Here is a 20,130-nt window from a genome sequence, read left to right as displayed (position 1 = left end):
TACTGCGGAGGTTTGTGTGTTTGTGGGGATATATATCCGTGGGTGCGTGTGTATACGGGAGCGTGCGAGAACGCGCGTGGGGCGCCGCCTATGCGCGCGCCCACCCGCGTCCCTATCCCACGCAAGGGGCGCGTGGCTGCCGGTCCGGTACATACAGATCTATACGTCCGCAGGGAGGCGGCGGCAGGGGGGGAGAAATCCCGGGGAGAAAAGAGAAAGAACATTTGGTGGGTCCCCGCGGGGGCGTGGGCGGCTTCGCGCTGCATGCGCTGCGCTGTGTTACCCCACGCCTGCGCGGGAGAGCAAGCTGCGCGGGCCGTGTAAGGGGGGGTGTGGTGTGTGTGTTGCTGTGGGTGTGTGCTTTGGGACATGTGTTGGCGCCTGCTTTGTGGGGGGCACAGCGTGTTGGTGAGCCTGGGGGGGGAATGTGCCGTGTCACTCCCTTTCCCTTGGCAACTTTTCCTCATCGGCACTTTTTCTCCCGTGATGCCCTCCAGTTTGCACCCTCCACGGCGTCTCCTTTTCACTCCCTGCTGCCCCTCTGCCGCCTCATTTCCTTGACAGTGTCCTTAAATCTCTCCCTTGCTTTCCCTCCTACCTGTTCCTTTTCCCTATACTTCCCACAGTTTTTGTATAGGCTCGCTAAGAGTCACCTCCGTGATGTTTCCACTCTGTTGCATCTTGCGCGCAAGCGCTCCACCTTTACTCCTTCTCTTAATTGCCTCTGCCTTGTGTTCATCCTTCTTCCCAGATGGATGCCTGAACTGACGTGCACCTGGCCTTCTCTACTTAAAAATTTTGCAATGCTTCTCTGTATTCCTGAACATTTAAAGAGTGCCACATCTTGTTTGTGTTTCACGTTGTACTCCCTCCTGATCTCCTCCACAATTCCTTTATAGTTCTCACTGCAAAAATGAAGGTCTTTGGAAGGCTTCCCTTGTTGAACATCCCTCAGATAGCACTGCCAGCATAGTCCCCAAGAGGTCTCAGACGAAGCCTTTGCTGGGAAGGCACTCCTCGGGGTATGGTTTAAACAGCAGGAGGTCTCGTCTACCAGAACTCCTCAGGAACCTTAAACCTGGGCTTGACAGGTGCCAGAGCCAAAAGAAAATGTTGCCATAATGCTGTGATTCAGACCTTCCACTGCAACTGAAAACTGGCTGAGGCTTAGCTATTGGAGAGATAGATAATGAACCAGAGAGCTGTTTTGAAATTCAAAATGCTTTTGGAAGATTGTGAGGTACTTCCACCCACGCAGGCATCGCTGCAACCTATTCAATTAGTTAGACCATTTTCTAAATCCGGGATGGAAATCATTATTACAGTTCTCCACTCTATGCATCAGAAATGAAAAAATAATTTTTGTCTCACAATTTCTAATCCTTCACTCTGTTAATTTTATTCTTTTAAAATTATGTTACATTGTTGTACTCTTTTACATTTTCATAGTACACGGAAATTTCTATGCTGATGCTCATGTGAATTAGTTTTGAGAGGACAACTTATACACTTTATCAAAATTCAAATACTGACATGAACTTTAGTCAGGAAATTTCATTTCAATAAAGTTGTTAATTTTCTTGCTTGATTTAGAGTTTTATTGAAAAGCTCATTCGACAAAAAACAATAGTATACAAGCTGTGGAAATACACTGTACCTTAGTCTACTCTGTTGAAAATTGGTAATGTTTTCCTCTTTTTTTAAAAATTATTTTAACAATGAGAATATGTAAGAACTATAGAGTATTCTCCTTTTTCCTTTTCTTGCTGATAACTGGTAATACATTTCCTCTGCTTCAGTATTCAATCTCTTTTCAAAAATTATATTGAAAGCTATTGATACTTGGGTAATAACTTAACTGTTGCATGTGCAGACTAATTTATGTATCTCTACACTTTCTGAATACTTCCTATCAGCTAAGTGTAAATAACTAATTTATAAAATTTAGAACAGTATTACAGGCTGATTGAGATAGCTGGGGACCTCTGAAAGTCATTTTGTCAACTCCCCCCTGCTCAAGCAGGACCACCTGGAGCCAGTTGCCCAGCTCCATGTTCAGACAGCTTTTGAATATCTCCAAGGATGGAGACTCCACAACCTCTCTCTTCTGTGAGTCTGCCTCACAATAAAAATGAGTTTCCTGATGTTCAGAGGGAAGCTCCCAAGTTTCAGCTTGTACCCATGGCCTCTGGTCCTGTCACTGGGTACCACTGAAAAAAAAATGACTGGCTCTATCCTCTGTGCACCCATCCTTCAGGAATTTGTACGCACTGATAAGATCCCCCAGAGCCTTTTCAAAAGTCCCAGCTCACTCAGCCTTTTCTCCTAGGGGAGATGCTCCAGTCCCTTCATCTTCATGACCATTCTTTGCACCTTCTCCAGTATGTCTGTTTCTCTCTTGTATGGGGGAGCACAGCACTGGACACAGTACTCTAGGTATGGCCTCACCAGTGTGGTGGGGTTTCCTGCTGGCAAAACTCCTCCTAATGCAGCCCAAGATACCTCTAGTCTTCTTTGCAGCGAGGGCACACTTAGCTCTTATTGAGTTTGGTGTCTGTCAGAGCCCCAGGTCTGTTTCTGGAAAGATGCTTTCCAAATGACTAGCCTTTAGCATGTACTTGTGCCTGTGATTGATTCTCCTCACGTGCAAGACTTCACACTTCTTATGGAACTTTATGAGTCTCCAATCATCCATTTCTCCATCCTATCTAGGTCCCTCTGGATGGCAACACAACCTCCTGGCTTATCAGCCACTCCTCTCAGTTTTGTGTCATCAGCAAACTTGCTGAGGCTACACTCTGCCCCATCATCCAGGTCATCAATTAAGATGTTGGACAGGATTGGACACACTATTGACCTCTGAGGTAAAGCATTATTTACTGCCCTCCAAGTAGACTTCATGCAACAGATTACTACCCTCTGGGTCCACTTGTTGAGCCAGTTTTCAATCCACCTCACTCTCTGCTTTTCCAGCCCACACTTAATAGCACTGTGAGGATCTTATGGCAAACAGTGTTAAAAGCCTTACTAAAGGCCAGGTAGACAACATGTACTGTACTGCCCTAGTATACCAAGCTAGTAATTTCATCATAGAAGTTTATCATCTTGGTTGAGCATGACATCCCCTTGGTGAATCTATGCTGGCTACCCTCAATCACCTTCTTGTCCCTCATGTATCTGGAAATGGTTTCCAGGATTAGTTGATCCATCAGTTTCCCACAGATCAAGGTGAGGCTGACCAGCCTGTAATTTCCTGAGTCTTCCTTTCTGCCCTTATAGAAGAGAGGAGTGAGACTGACTTTCCTCCAAGTCCTCAGGCACTTCTCCCAGTCATCATGATCAATCACAGGGTATCAAGAGTTGCCATGCAATTATATCTGCCAGCTCCCTTAGCACCCGTGTGTGCATCCCTTCAGGGCCTATGGACTTGTCTATATCCAGCTTTCCTAAATAGTCCTTGACCTGATCCTCATCCACCAATGCTATATTTTCCTTGCTCTAGCCTTTCCCTTTGGTCTCTGGTCTCCCAAAGGCCAGTCTTGCTAGTTAAGACTGAGGCAAAGGTGGATCCAGTACCTCAGCTTTTTTCATGTCCTGTGTCACTAGGTCCCCTATCTCATTCAGCAGTGGGACCACGTTTTCCCTTGTCTTCCTTTTGTTGCTCCTGTACTTGTAGAAGCCCTTCTTGATGCTTTTGACACCTCTTATCACATGGAATTCCAGATGTGCTTTGGCTTTCCTTGTATCATCCCTGCATGCTTAGACAGCATCTTTGTATTCCTCCCACGTTACTCATCCTTGCCAAGACCCTGTGCGTGCTTCCTTTCTGAGTCTGAGTGGCCCTTCCTTTTTTTGGGCCAGTAGCCATGCATTTTTGCCTGATTTTCTTCTTGTCAGGATGGACAACTTGACCTTGGATGAGGTGACTGCAGAATAGCAACCAGCTTTCTTGGGCCTATCTTCCCTCATGGGAATCTTCTGAGCAAATCTTTGAAGAGGGCAAAATCTGGTGCCTCTCCAAGGCTGTGAACTTGCATTTTGCTCTGCTTCCTCTGCTCAGGATCTCCACCATCTCACACTCTCTGTGGCAAAGTCTGCCTTCAGCTTTTAAATCCTCAGTGAACTCCCTTGTCCATGAGTATGCAGTCCATCAGAACACCTATCCTCTTTGGCTTTTCTATCACTTAGGTCAGGAAGTTGTTATTGGTGCTCCCTAGGACTAAAGTCCTCCAGGAGGACAGAGCCTGGGAAGGTGTGGCTGCTCCCTGTCTGTACAGGGCCTCATCTGATTATTCTTCTTGTCAGATAGCCTAAAAAAGACACCCATTACAATGTCATACACACTGGTCTGGTCTTTAATACCTGTGTTGTTCACATTCTTGTGTTGGCTCATCATCAATCCCCAGGCAAAACACCAGGCTCTCCACCTGCTCTCTCACATAATGGGCAACTCCAGGTCTTCTCAACCTGTCCTTCCTAACACTTCCTTATCAGCACTTCCTTGCTTAAATGCAAATGTTTGGCTTAAGCCTTGTTGATTTTGCGTTTCCTTTTGTTCACATCTTCCTCAGCCCCTTTGCTTGTCAGTGCTGTGCATCACCCCCTCACAGAGCTGCTGGTGATTCTGCATCATTCCTAGTTTAAAACCCTCCCTACTAGGTCAACCATCCTACTGGCAAGGATCATAGGATCATAGAATGGTTTAGGTTCGAAGATCACCTAGTTCCACCTTAAAGATCACCTAGTTCCAATGCCTCTGCCATGGGCAGGGACACCTGCAGTAAGCTGCAGTAAAGACAGTAAAGCTGTAAAATAGTAAAGCAGCAAAGCTAAGCAAGGGAAAGTCAAGAAATACTACGAATGAGCTTACTTGTAAGCCTGACGTTTGTCCCCCTGAAGCGTAGGAGTAACTATGTATTTCTTAATTAGATGATTACATATTCCTCTTCCCACAGGATCCTGCCTTTTTCAGCAAATGAGCTGTTTTTCAGTAGTCCCTGTCACCTTCCTCACTTGATGTTCAGCTCAAGCTGTTATTTAATGGATCTTATATAACCCTTAGAGTAGATATGGAATTATTCATTCCCTTATTTGTGTGGGATCCTGTGGGGTTTTTACTGTTATGTACCCATGTATGACAAGGAATGATGAATGAATTTTATCCAGCATCATGTGCAAGCAGCTGGGATTATCATCTCTGGTCTGGGAATGGGGAACAGGCAAAAAAAAGAGATTAATGCTACTGCTTTCAAGTATTTGCTGATTCTGCATAGCTGCCTTGAACATACATGAGCTTCTTTTCCAGGGAATTACTGTTTTTACAAGTTGAGTAGGACACAAGCTGCCTCCTTGAGGCTGGGAGGCGTGGCATGGGATCATGAGAGTTATTTTATGGGGCTATTTTATGTCCCTGCCTTCAGGGGTGACTGCCCCTGACGATCCCAAGTGAGAGGAGGTGTCCCACTGTAGCACTGGAGTCAACAGCCTGGGCTCTTTTTTGGGGTTGTGTTTGTACCCTGTTTTATTGTGCTGTTTCCCACTGATGAGCATAGGTCACTGTTCACCATGTCCTGTAAGCTTCTCTCTTCAGTGACTGATTCCTCCCAGGCTCTGTGTGGGCAGCCCAGGCACCCAGCTTCACCTTCTGAATCCTGCAGGACTCTTTTATAATCCCAGCCTCTGGAGTCCTGTGATAACTTGAAAATCTGTGACTTCATTTCTTTGTGCATACTTCATGTGCTTACTCCATGGTGGTTGCGGGAAAGATGCTGAAATGAGCCGTGTAAAATACTGAAAGATATCAGAAAAGCTAAAATTCCTCATTGTTCTAAAAATTTCATGGTTTTAAAGCAATCCCAGTGAATTTGGAGCGATGGGCATTGGCAAGAATATGCCATAAAGTAGATTGGTAGAGTCTATTTGATGATTTATGAATATAAATAAGATTTTCTACTTATAAAGTAGCTCTTTAGGGGTCTTGGGCTCTACTGAGAAATATGCAGGGAAAACAGGACTTCTGAAGATTTTATAGATGGATGATGTGCAGGGTGGCTGCATTCACCTGTTTGTAACAGGACACGTTAATCCTATAGGCTAGTTTAAAGAGCAGATGGAGCTAACAGGTTCTGTAATTAGAAAATGTGGCGTTCACCAAAGTGGAAACATTTTACATTTACAAATCAATTTCTGTGATTGTATTCATTGGAAAAAATTGAGATAACACCTTTCAATAAAGTGGAAAGTTTCTGTTTCAACAATATAGCACTTCCAAATAATTTCATGTACTGAAATCATTTTATGTGGCACAAAAATGATGTTGAACAAGTCTCATGAGGAGAGGCTGAGGGAGCTGATGTTGTTTAGCCTGGAGAAAAGGAGGCTGAGAGGAGACAACTGCTTGACTGGTGGAGGTTGGTCTCGTCTCCCAAGCAACAAGCAACAGGACAAGGAAAAGGTCCCAAGTCACACCAGGGAAGGTTTAGATTGGATATTAGAAGAAACTTCTTCACTGAAATGGTTGTCAAACACTGGAACAGGTTGCCCTGGGAGGTGGTTGAATCATCATCCCTGGAGGTGTTGCAAAGGATGAGTAGATGGGGTGCTTAGGAATATGGCTTAGTGCTGCACTCAGTAAAGTTAAGGTAATGGTTGGACTTGATGTTCTTAAAGGTTTTCTCCAACCAGAACAATTCTGCAGTTCTGTGAAATGTTAGATTGGGGTTTTTTTCCTTTACAGTAAACAGTATTTTTCTGGGCGTGTATTTTATAAAATACATATGGAAATACTCCTTTTTCTTTTTTGGAAAGGAAAGACATTTCAAGCTGCAAAATTTCCTTTACAATGGAAATCCTGTTCTACTCAGGTCCAGCTGGACAAGTCAGAGACATATTTGACCTTGGCCCTGAATTTAAACCATAAATTATTCAAATTATAAATGGTCCCTTAGTGTGCTGTCATACACACTCTGGCATAATTGTGACCTTATTTTCACTGCAGCCCATGTCTGTGTTGACATCATAAAATAGATTATACAATGATCTACCACAGGCAGGTCATTTAAATACTTGCCTTCCTTACTGAAAAAACAAAGTTATAACATTACTTTATAAAAGCAACTTTAAAAAGTAAAAAAATCATAATGTAAAAGTTGATCCACTGAGTCAGTGGGAAAATAGGCTTGGAATTAAGCCCTAACTGTACGGATGGATCTAAAATGTAGACAATTGATTGAACTTAATAACTTTTACATTTCACTTTATATTGTCAACAGCTGCTTCTCAAATGGTATTTTTAATATTGGATTAAAGGCAGTTTTACAAAATGAAGAAATAAGTTTGGGGGTGGTTTTTTGGAAGGTTTCTATTAGGAAAAAAACTTCCACTGAATTTAATGGAAAGTAGTGATAGTCTTGTAAACCATTACATCTAGAAGGAATCAAAATGGTTCATAAATTAAATATCTGTAGGGTACAGAAGACAAGTGCAAAATGCTGCTTCACCAAACTGTATCTAGAATATCTAGGATACTTTAGAGTAATGATGTAAGAGGGAAGATAAGAATATTTTTCTGATTAAAGTTGTGGAAGGGAATCTTGGAAAATATAATGAAGTTACTGTGGTAGGAAAATAAAAAAAGTCACTGTCCCTTGGTCTTCATGTTGTCCTGCAAGCATCTCCCAGTCCACTCTGAGAAACATGATGTTGAAGCCTGGGAAAATTTTTTTTCCAGTGGACAAGTTATGAGAGAATGCTGATAACTGTCATATCATTAATGATTTTAGGTAAAATGAATTTAACAAAATAATTCAAAAGTATTGAAGAATCCATTTGAATATCTTAAATGAGTATATAGTACAGTACAATAGTAGACCTGCTTCAGCATGGCAAATGAAGAACAATCCATCCCAAAATAAACCATACCTTGGCATTATCCTAGAAAGTGTTGGATCAAATTCACTCTTAAGGCTGCTGTGTTCTACCACATGTGTTTCAAACTCGTTTTAGTACCTGGAAATTATTGTTTGTAAGCAATCTTAGATCATTCCTGATAGAAGGACTTAAAAAGGACTGTCAATGACTTCCATCAGAATTTATGTATTGCAAAATGTAGAAATTCTTATGAGCAAAATAATTTTTATTATTTGGTTATCTGTGAGATGTGAAGATCCTGGTTCCAGGCCCAGAATTGAAAGACATGAACTTGAGGAAAAGCTGCTGCTGCTGAAGAAGGAGAACTTCTTTTCTGAGAGATGATGGATCAGATCAGCAGTTAGTGATGGAAAAATTTCTGTTGGTGGATGGACTTCTACAAAGTTTTGATCAGATGATGAGCATATCAAAAACAGGGTGGCTGACTTGGCTTAAATGTATTACTGTACTACCACACAAATGTGACTTTAAATGAAGAAGCTGTGTTTTTTAGAACCTTTGTAAGCCCCCCTTGGGGGCTGGGGAGCCTCTGCCAACTCCCTACCCGGGCTCCACACCCTGCTGCCTCCTGTCCTGAAGAAACGGGGTCAGCTCTCTCCATTCCTGTGCTCTGGATGCTCCCTTCTATTGCAGGTCCAGCCAGGGCTTCCTGCAATGTCTCACGGGTTAAGGTGACATGAGGCAAATTCACAATAGATGGTGTTGCTGTAAGAGAGTATGAAGTGTATCTGGAAGGCCTTATCAAGATAAGGGATTAGCTCACTACAGCACTGAACTGTGTAGTGACAGTGACACTGTCCTGCTTCCGGGTCTTTCTTTATTCACCATTTTAGAAAGACAGGATGATAGCCAACTGATGGCTCTGGGAGAAGGCAAAGGAACAAGACAAGATATCTACACTGGTGATGGGTTTTGCAAGTTGTAATTTGTGTGATAGTGACACACAAGAGGACCTAAATTTCAGCTAGGGAAACCATTCCTCAGCCACATACACACACCACAAACCACACATTGGTTCACAAATTCAACTGCACATTTAACAGGCCACAAAGAGAGAGAACTACACCCAGCACGTCCTTTCTTTGGTCACAGACAAGGATGCATTTGCCTGCACTACAAAACAAAACTCCCATTGGCAGAACCCCTTATCAGCCCCCTTGCTTGGTCAAGGAAGACCAGGGTGAACAGAGAGTAGCATCCAGATATCTATGGGGGGTCTTGATCCTACTAAGGTGGGGAAGTGCAGATCAAACCTCAGCTAAAGGCTTGGCCTGAGCAGCTCAGCTCAGTACAGCAGAGAGAAGGGTTGGGGTGAGAAAGTAACAGAGAGGTACAGAACATGCTGCACACTATGAAGAACACAAGAATGATCTTGTTGCATTCATCAGCATCTCTCTTTCCCTTGCATTTCATGATTATTTCTGAACTTGTGAGCAGTGACTACCTTACTAATATTTTCTACAGTGATAGCCTTCATATCACTATGGGAAGTACAATGGCAGTAAGGATCAGGGGGGTATGAGTTGGAAAGTGTAAAGAGAGTGTAAACTGACCTCTGTCATCAAGTAAATAACACACTTAAGAGTAGTGTGTTGCCCAGGACTATGCTCTACTGATTTACTTTGCAGAAAGTGCATTCTATGTAAGGTGCTATACCAAGATGAAGAATGTCATGAAATCCACTTATGGCACTGGATTGTCCTTTCACCTCTCGTGGTGGCTTAAGACCACAGAGTTAATAACTTCCTCCTCTGCTACCAAATATACCATCACCTTTTTTTTCTCTCTTGACCTCAGGGAGTTTTGTGGAGGAAGTATGTGTCAAAGCAGACTTGGGCACTGTAATTAAATTTTTAAGTCTGGGGCCTGCTCTTCTCAAACAGCCTTTCTTTTCTTTCTCCAAGCCTGCTCCCACTAGCTGTAATGTAGCATATGACTGCAGATGCCTACAGGGATGGTGGGCTGGAAGATACACTGAACATAGCCAAATGCAAGGTTTTACTGCAAGTCATTAAAGATTTTTAAAGGTTAAAAGGCAAGTGAACAGGGGAATTGTATGAGCCTGTGCAAAAGGTTTATCATTAGGAAAGAAAGCACTGGAATAAAGACAAATTATCCTGGCCCACAGGGCAGATACCTGCAGTCAAGTGGCAACTCTGTGCCTGGCAGAAGAAGACATGCTGATAGCTAAGTGGTTCAGTACTGTGCTCATAAAAGCAAGTGCCAGTGGTAATAAAAATAAAAAATAAAAATTAAATAAAAAAAAAAATTAAAAAGTGGTGGCAAAAATCCCATTTAATTTAAAGCTAAGTTGCACTAAAGCAAAACAGAGCTCCAAGGAATACACTGTAGAGAGGAATCCTTTTTGTGAAGCAATAAGAGAAGTGTTTAAGGTGTGACTAACTGTGTGCGTTTTCACTAAGCACTTAACAACCCTGTGAAATTCATATGTTCCAGGAATGCCTCCTGTCTTAGCTGCAACATGAGCTAAATGCTGTTGGGCTCCTAAGCCTTCCAGCAGACTGGCAGGCCAAGATAGCAAAAGTGCTTTTTAAGTGAGTTTGCGTTGCACCAACATGGAAGAGTCTGGATTTGGGGCCTGCTCTCCTGTTCTGTTCTAACACTGGAGCATGGGTGCATTTACATGGGTTTACCTAATGGTTCCATGTTAGAAGGAGAACGTCATCAAGGGGCAACTGTAAAAAAATTCATCCACTCTTACATCATTTACCAACAGCATTGACCTTTTCCTTATTATTTCTACTTGACTTAATGCCTGTCTGTTACAAGACACTAACTGAAGAGTTACATTACCTGCAGCAGTAGAGCAGGGCCAGTTTCCTAAGTGATGAAACCAGCCACAACCTGAATGATGTTATTGTCTGACACTACATATAAAGAGTAGCACACCACAGGGTGCTGTTGTCCAAGGAGGCAGCTCCTCAGAGCTCCAAGTTTCTTCTCGGAGCCATTTAGGTATCTCTGGCTGCAAGCTTGGCCACGAAATTGTAATGCTCTGAGACTGACTCTCAAAATGCCTTTTGGCCCCTTTTATATAGAGCCCTGTTTTAACTTAAACTTTAAGAAGATTGTGGGTTGTTTGGTTTTGATTTTTTTTTTTTCCAAACAAAAGTCTTGCTTCAAAAATAAAAAATAGAAGTTCTTAATTTTCAAAATTTAATACTTGGCTCTCCTGGATTGTCTTCTCCTTTGTTCACCCAAGACTTCTTCCCAAATATGGCCTAAGCTTGCATCAAAGAAGCACTGTGCTTCTCAGTTAATCCATTTCAAAAGCCCATTTTCTGGTGGTCCCTTGTTGGTGCGCTGCTGTTCCACACCATATAAAGTGCCATGTTTCTCATAAGGGACCCTGCTCATATAGGCAACTCAGACCTCATGCCCTAGCCTCTGATGGACTGTGACTCTAAAATTTTGGGGGTGCATGCCAGCCATCTTCATGAACATGACAGATTCCCCTTGACTCCACGTCAGCACTGTGAGAAGATGTTAGATGGTGAAGGAATTTACCTTCCTCTGAAAACAAAGTATTCAGCAGAGGATGAGGTAATAAAAAGCAAGCTAGTTCCTGTTAAAACAAATTCCTTTCCCCTGCTCTGTACAGCTGGTCCTTTTCCTTACTCCTTCCCAGAAACTTCTGAACTCAAGCAGAAAACCTGTAAGGCACATCATCACATACAGAAAGGCTGCTACACTGCCTGCACTAAAGACTTTTTTTTTCTTTTTAAATTTTGCCACCAGTAACTTAGTATGATGTATCTGTGATGAAAACCTAATAGGGAATCAAAGAGATTTAAAGCTGAGAGGAAGACAAACTTTCTCAGGCCAGCAGAAACTATGGTTTTATCAAAACCTGAAGCTCTTAAATAGAGGAACGTTCAGTCATAGCCAGTAGATGGCACTAAAAGATGTGGAATTACGAAGATTAAACCTGTAATTAGGAAACAGCTGGCAAGTCTCCATTTCGGTGAAGAGCCCTTACTAACCTAGTGCCATATTGCATTTTCAGTTAGATTAGAAAGGGATGGTTTCTTGAAGAGCCATGTTTTTTTCTTATGTCTCTTCCATTTCTCCTTAGTTTCTTTGGATTTCCTTAAGAACTCTTGCAAGCACAATTCCCAATTCACAGGTAGGCTCATGCACAATCTGATTTAAACCAGCTCCTTCTCACCAAAGGCCCAGTAACACATAGGTGTGATTCAGTAACTGGAGAATCCAGTAACTCCAGCTCACGGAGAAAGCAAAGGCTACAGCCAGCTGACATTCAGCTGAAGTAACCCAGAGCCCATTTGTCCAGCAGTGTTTGGTCAGTGTTCAGATTAACAAACTGAATATGACAAATTAAAACCACCCCGGGACTTTGAGCTAGCCTAGTGGTCAAAGCCCAGGCTGTGCACTTTAACACAAAGCAAAGCCTTGTGCAGCAAAATACTGTGTAGTCCTGCATTGTGTGAGCTGAATGAAATGCCCGGCGTTGCGGTCTGCATTAGTTGTGATGCTGCTCTGCAACAACTGAGCACATCCCACCTGGACATTAAGGGAATGAATCTCATCTGTCATGTTGAAACACAGAAGCACAAGCCTGCAGAGAGCCTTGGGACCATACCTTTGCATGTGTCATCATCACATTATACCCTGAGGAAACGCGTTAAGATCCATCCCAAAACTACTTCTGCCCTCTGATTATCGCCTGTACTATACCATAGGCTGCACTCTGCAACAGCTATGACACATACCATAATTCTATAAACTGCAATTAACACAGACAGTGTTATTATCTATAATATAAAGTATATAATTAATAGAATTGATGCCATTAAAATACATTTTAAAGCCTAAATATAAATAATGAAATGTCCAGTTCACATTGGAAGCAGGATGACATTTTTCACAGAAAATAGCTTCTCACAAGTGAAAAATTAATTCAAAGCTTTTCAGAGTCTAAAACTTTTTCAACAGGTTTCTTTTCAAAGAAACTTTCTCAATGAAAATAGAAGCACTAATTCCACTGAAAAGCTTTCTAAAGGGAAAAGCTGTTTAATCACAAGCTATATGTAATGCCCAGAGAAAATAGCATCCTTAGCTGAGTCACCAGCAACCACAAAGTCTCATAGATTTTATATTCTGGGCTAGTCCCTGCAGAGACTGAGAGATACCTCATGTTGTGGCCCTAGGAGGGTTTCAATTAAACCAACCTCACACACATTGTGCAAAGCTGAAGCTAATTTAATGGCTTCTGGCTGATACCCCAAAGGGATCCATGTTTTCTGAAGACACTTCAACAAGACCCTTTGATAAGTCCCAGTTTGATTTAATGTCTCCTTCAAATGTAGTGTTGTTCCCTCTCCTCTCCTTTTCACAGCTGCCACCATTTTAGAATCACAGAAAGATTTATGTGGGAAGAAGGTCATTTAGTCCTGCTGCCTGCTCAGAGCAGGGTTAGCTTCAAAGTCTGATGAAGTCCCTCAAATTTTCCAGTAGAGCTGAGAAATCTAATAAAAACCTGTAACTAGGACAACTGAAAAGCTTATTGAATGGCGAGGAAATTCTGTCATAGCATCTCTTTAGGCCAGAGCCAAAAGCATTCACTGACACATTCACACAGAGGTTCAGGGCCCCTGTTACAGACTCCATAATGAATTGGTATGAACTGCACATTTGATTCCTGTCCCCATTTTGTATAAAGTATGACTAACACTTTGCATTGTGCATCTGTAAAATATAAGTTGCAGTGTATAAAGCACTAATGCACCAAAATTCCAAGAGAAATATTTAGAGCCAGTGGTGACTTGCCAGCTGCTTAATACCAGGTTGTCAGACACCAGGTTCTGTTCACTGCCTGGTGGGAAGGTGTGTGTACCTTGCTAGGTGCTTTCTGAAGTTAACTTCAGGGATCAGCAGTCCTCTGGAGGAGTGCTGAAAAGTGAATACCAGATTAAGGTATGAATCACAGGAAACCCTTTTGGGGATGGGATATAAGGTCTGCATTTGAATAGGATCTGCTGGGGATTACCTGACAGGGCTGTGAAAGTAATACCTGGGACAGGGATTTTAACTGAATGGTAAATCCTAGTCTGTAATTGACTGGGCAGCCATAGGAAACTGATATCAAAACCTTCTGGTTTTGATCTACACGCATGTGCAAACTGAGTAAACATGCTGCTTCAATTTCTTTCTGCACAGACCCACTGAAGTCTTCTGAGCTCTGCAGGCTAAGTTGGTTTTGTTGTCCTAGAATAAGGTGGGAGAGCCAGACTGTTCTTGACTTGGGAAGTGGAATGGTAAAGGGAGTGCTGAACTCAAAAGGTGGGTGAGAGAGCCCAGCAGGACTGTACTTCCTCATCCTGCTGTCCTTGAGGAGGATGGCATCTGCTTCCCACTGGAACAGTCTTCTGGAAAGCAGCTCCCAAGCCCACCCTTAAGTACAGCAGCAGCAAGCCTGGTCTTCCCATGCCAGAGCAGGGGCAAGAGCCTTGGCTCTTGCTGCTCCTGTGCACAAAGTAAATGTGTTGTCAGCTTCTGAATATAGCAAATGCTTAATTTCCTTACTTGTCTTCTGTGCAGGATGATTTCAGAGTGGCTGGAGAGCATTGTATTCCTATGGGTGAGAGAAATCTCTGCACAGGGTTACAGGGCCATCTCTCCAACATTCAGCTCTTCCAATACAGAATTCATGGATAGCAAGGCTGTTACCAGTGAGCTCCAGGAAGCAGGATGGGAGCTGGTGAAATAGGATGTTGGGAATCTTTAATATTGGGAGCCAAATGCTCCTCAGCCTTCCTTCTAAGGGCACAAATCCCAAGAACCTCTGGGAAGGTTGTTGCTCCCCTGAGGGTGCAATTGTCCATATGAATTTATTACATCACAGTATTTTCACCAGGAATTATGCTTGCACCAAGGCAAAGTGTTAACTAGAAAAAGTGGTTTCTAAATGTTCTCTTTGAAAAGAAGACACAGGGATGACATGAAGAACCACCCTTGATCTCTGGAAAAAGTAGCATGGATGGGTTCAGTTTGTTGAGCAGAGGCTTGTACTTTCATTTGTACAACACCAAGGGACTGGCAGATGTTAGACAGGATCTACAGGAGACCTTCCCCTTTTGGTGAGGCATGTGAAGTCTAGAAGGAAGACCTAGATCATAAAGATGATGGATCATTAAAGATGTTCATGTTTAAGCATTCCACCAGTACACTCTCCATACCAAATGGCTTTTCCATTTTGTCAGGAGGTCTTCAGTAATCAGCTTACTTATTTCAGAAATGAACAATTTGGCAGCAATTCATGCCCATTGGTGGGCCCTGTTGCTGCTTCTCACCTCTGTCTGTCCTCTGACATTGCAGACAGTCTCCTGAGCCCTGTCCTGCCTCTCTGGCCACCATGGCACAGCCAAGTTCAGATGGCCACCTACAAGACAGAAGGCTCATTTGTGAGCCTGGGCATTTAGTGCTCCACACTTGAGGTATCTGTAGGAACCACACTCACTGCTCTGGGCTGTCTAATCCTCTGCTGTAGCCATAACCCAGAGCCTTGTACCTGAGCTGAAGCAGGTAAACTCTCAGTGACCCAGGCACATGGGAACGAGAGGGAAAATGAAAAAGGCTGGGCACAGGGGAGGGGAAAGGGAGAGTAGGAATAGCAGAAGAACTTCCCTCCATGTAAATGCCACGCAATGATCCACTTGGTAAATACCACACCCTGCTATGTCCCAGAGCTATTTTTATCTGATGACATTTCTGCACTGACTCATTCCAGTACTCAGCTTCTGACACATGCCTATGAAACACCAGGCAAAATATTCATCTATACTCACTCACGCTTTTTCTCTAAACCCACTGTTCTCCTGCCTTTAGTACAGCAGTGCTTTAGAGCATGAAAGGAGCACAGCAAGCTTTCTTTTAACAAGATCCAATGACATGCATGTACCCTGTCATCACAGCACAGTGGTGTTATCTGTCAGCTCATTAGATAATTAGGAGAGGATTAAATACTCTTAAAATTATAGCCAATGTCTGCAATGTTGTTATCATATGGAATAGGTGTTCTGTAGCACGGTCTGTATGGTCTTACACCACAGCTCAGTAACAACAGGTCTCAGCAGTAACTTCTAGTTCATGTACTGAAACTCTTAGTGCTAGGAGCAGCAACTGGGCTGAGAGGAAAACACCTCACAGAGCCTGAAACTGATTTGGCAAAATTATCTCACATTCAGTAAAAGCATACAAGAACTGCTTTCCCTATCAGATCTGTCAGTGCACAGTTCATCAGTCTTGGGCCTGATTCAGTCTCATTTTAAAAGGCCACCAATGGTGGTGGGCTTCTTACTGCAGTTTATACACTATAAATTGCCCAGCCTGGTGTTCCTGAGTGTCAGAACAGATCAGAGCATGTTCAATGGAATCATACGCCCTGAGATACAATTTTGCTTGTTAGTTATGTTTGGTTTCTTTGATGACAGCACACTTTCTGTCACCACTTTCTGCTACAGAATTGCTCCCACTGATAAACCCTTCTTATTGATTTTATTTCTATCATTATTACCTGCTAGTACCTGCTATCACTGTAACACAGTTGATTTTGTGTGGCCTCCAGAAATATTCTCTTCCTGCAGCCACAGCCTCCAGGTATAGACAGGAAATAATTAACTAGTTCACTTCTGGCTCATCTTCCGTGTGATAGACATCTTCTATGTGATAGACATCTTCTGTGGTCCCTGAACACCCCAGCCAAGAGGGATATCCTACACCCCCCACTTCCTACCTGTGCCTGTCACTAAATCCCACTTCATAAACTCTCTAGTAGCTATAGTCTCCCTGTGCTGAGCAATACTTCTACTAATGTCCTGGTTTGGTGCCACTTTTGTGCTATTATTTAGGATTGCTTTCTCTCAGGTAAAGGAAGAAACAAACAAAAGCAGTTAGACCCTTCCGCAACAGGGATGTGAAAGTAAGAGGGGAAATGAAGAAGCTGAGAGTCGGGTGTGTTAAGTGATGCACCATGAAGAAAAGGAATGACTTCTATCACTTGTCATCCTGCCAGTCCACCATCCTAGATACCAAGCCTTCCACATCCTAGATTCAACCTTCTAACTACTCAAACCCTACAATCTACTTCAGAGACAATCCAATGAGATTTGTATTTAATCCCTGTGGGGCTTGAGAACAAATAAACTTAACTATGGGCTCAGGAAAACCCTACTACCAGGTGTATCGTCATTTTTCTCATGACTCATGTCTGTAGTGTTTGAGACCATTGCTGAATACACCACAGTGCCATCTTGAGAATCAAGTGTAGTGGGTAAGTGCTTTTCACTTCCATTTTTCCCTTAATCTGTTACTGCTCTGCTTCATTCGTCTTCACTGACTCCCACTTCATAGGACCCATAAGAAATGTAGGAACTAGAGTAAGGATCTGGGAAACATCCTGTTTACCATCCTTTTCACTTCACATGTCACAGTTTTGACATAGTAAAGTGCCACTGGCTTAATAAGGGTCAGACCTATCTTGTAAAATGGTGCTTCTCAGAAGGTTGCCCAGCACCAGTTCTATGTGGTGGTCCAACTTAAGAGTCATTATTTGAAACAAGAAGTCCTGTTCTTATGAGGTCACATTAGATGATCTATATCCTAGATCAGTTTGTTCAGAGCCTTTTCAAGCCCTACCTCGAATATTTCCAGGGATGAGGCCTCAACTACCTCCCTAGGCAACTTGTTCCATTTTTCCACTACCCTCATGGTAAAGATTTTTTTCCTAACATCCAATCTAAATCTACTTTTTTCTAATTTAACACCATTGCCCCTTGTCCCATCACTACAAGCCCTTGCAAGCACTCCCTCTCCAGCTTTCCTGTAGGCATCTTTTGGGAAGCAGAAACATGAATCACTGGCATTTCATGAAATTCTGCATGTTGTTGTTAAAAGTGACTTCATTAAATGCCAGTGATCTGGACTGAACCTCTCTAACTTTCTTTCTTGGATGTGATACCAAAACCCATGTTTTGCCTTCTTCTGTGCCCCTTAAGAGGACACCCACATGGCCTTCTTCACAGATCTCTCAAACTAATCCCTCCAGGTGACAAAACTGCACCTAACATCTGAAAGATGCCTTCTCTTGCCTGAGAAGTTTGCCTTCAACACTGGGGAGGTCAAGCACCCGCCCTTTCATCCCTGCTTCTTCCACAGTCGTCCTTCCTTTCCTAGATATTCAACCATGCCCTGTGGAGATGATGGAGACCAAGGAGACTGGAAGTGCCGTGCAAATGCCCACAACAAAGTGTGTAGAAACCTTACTTTCAATGGACCGTTACCTATATGTGAATATTCGGACAATCAGGTTGTTCTCTTGAGCTTCATGGGGGATTAACAAGATGCTCATTTAAAATAAAGCTGTAGATAGGGAAAAAAATTAAGAGCTTTAAATTTAAAGAATATTTTCCAAGCTTACATGATGTTGTGTACTTACATGATGTTGCAAAGGAACTCACACAGTGCTGGCAACAAGGCACCAGCTTTATAGTCACCAGAATCTCTCTCAACACCATATGATTATAGAACCATTTGTTACTCAGCCATTTATCCCAGGGAATTTGATCTATTTTTTCCCATTGTTCTCTTTTTGACAGGCAAAGATACAGCATATGATGGTTTTCTTCTGTAATTAAGATACCCATTTAATCAAAAGTAAAGTGATACTGCTTCACAGAGAAAAAGGAGAAAAAGGAGAAAAAGGAGAAAAAGGAGAAAAAAAAAGGAGAAAAAGGAGAAAAAAAAAGGAGAAAAAGGAGAAAAAAAAAGGAGAAAAAGGAGAAAAAGGAGAAAAAGGAGAAGGAGAAGGAGAAGGAGAAGGAGAAGGAGAAGGAGAAGGAGAAGGAGAAGGAGAAGGAGAAGGAGAAGACGAGACCTGGACACTACCATCCCACAGCCAGAAAGGAACTGAAAACAAAGAGCCGATAACTTTCTAAAATTCTTTCAATAAAGATAAAAATTGTTACTGCCTTATATTGGCCAGTATTTAGTGGTCTTACAACTCAAATACATCTTTATTTACATTAACTGTACTTCTCAGGTCATGTTAGAGCTCATGAGAAGGTTCTGCTGTATTAAAAGCACTGTTTTGCAGGGTATGGTTTCAGATGTTCAGCTGGCTAAGAGACAAGGAGAGTAGCTAAGGGCAGTCTCTGAAAAACACTTTCACTTCTGTTCTTGCACTGCAATTGGTGCCTTCAGTTTCTTCGCAGCTACAGTAAGGAGCCCAAGTACATAGAGGTTTCAGCCAGTGGAGGGCAGCAGCAGCTGAGCTGTGCCTTAACAAAATAATATTATTTGAAAATGGAAGAAAAATATTTAGAATTTGCAGTTCAGTCTCAGGATGCTGAGAAACAGATTAGTGCAGCAAATTATTGTTTGTTAATAGGTTCACATTTCTAATTTACTAATGAAGATGGTAATATATCCCTAGTGAAGAGAAAGATAACCCAAGAGACAATCCTAAAGACAGGAGCCCGAGTCCCAAAAAAATTTTGGCATCTGACAGGAAGTAAGATTTACAATTACAATAAGAAATGTCAAGAATACCATCATCCTTAGAACAGACCCAAAGTCACGCCAGTGACAAAACTATACACATTCTGAGCAGTCTTTGATGTAAATGCAGTAAAATGCAGTTAACTTTCAGGAAGAACTGTATAGAGCAGGTACAAGAAAACTAATGCAATCAACTAAAGTCATTAAATACTTCAAAATCTGTGTGGATATTATTAAAAAGTAATCAGAAAAATGCTCAAGGAAAATATTTCAAAAGAGTCTCTCCTTACTTTTTCCTTCCTGAAGTCCTGAAGGTCAAGCAACCCAGTAAAATAGAAATAAGCAATAGTAATAATTATAATTTATTGCTTATAAAATATTATAAGAATTTTAATTTACTGCTTATAACCTAACGATGGTAATAAGCAACCCTGCAAAATGTTTAGCATGTCCAAGCAAAAAAGTATAAAAGAATGCATACTTTGACAAATAGGTTGCAAAAGCACAGTCCTAGTCTGGAGGGAAAACAGGAAAACCTTTCCCAAGACACAGAAATTACTGAGGTTTTTTTTCAAGCTTAAGCGTAAGGAATCCTCCCTGAGGGTCTGTAGGGCCAATTGACAATGCTTTTTAAAAATAAACCTAAAAAAAAAAAAGATGAAA

The 20,130-nt window shown here is 42.2% G+C and overlaps 1 long non-coding RNA gene across 2 annotated transcripts; it reads left to right on the top strand.

The window, feature by feature from the left end:
* Positions 1-28: 28 nt before the first annotated feature.
* LOC139804467 (uncharacterized) lies at positions 29-20,130 on the top strand. Of its 2 annotated transcripts, XR_011729398.1 has the most exons (3): positions 29-227; positions 2,713-2,864; positions 18,567-20,130. It is a non-coding gene; the product is annotated as an uncharacterized lncRNA (long non-coding RNA). The 2 variants fall into 2 exon arrangements; XR_011729397.1 differs by lacking the exons at positions 2,713-2,864; positions 18,567-20,130 and adding an exon at positions 900-1,588.

This window comes from Heliangelus exortis, chromosome 1 (genome assembly GCF_036169615.1).
Source record: "Heliangelus exortis chromosome 1, bHelExo1.hap1, whole genome shotgun sequence".
Lineage (NCBI taxonomy): Eukaryota > Metazoa > Chordata > Aves > Apodiformes > Trochilidae > Heliangelus > Heliangelus exortis.
Note: the sequence above shows the minus strand (reverse complement) of the source record. Positions and strands in the feature narration are given on the sequence as shown.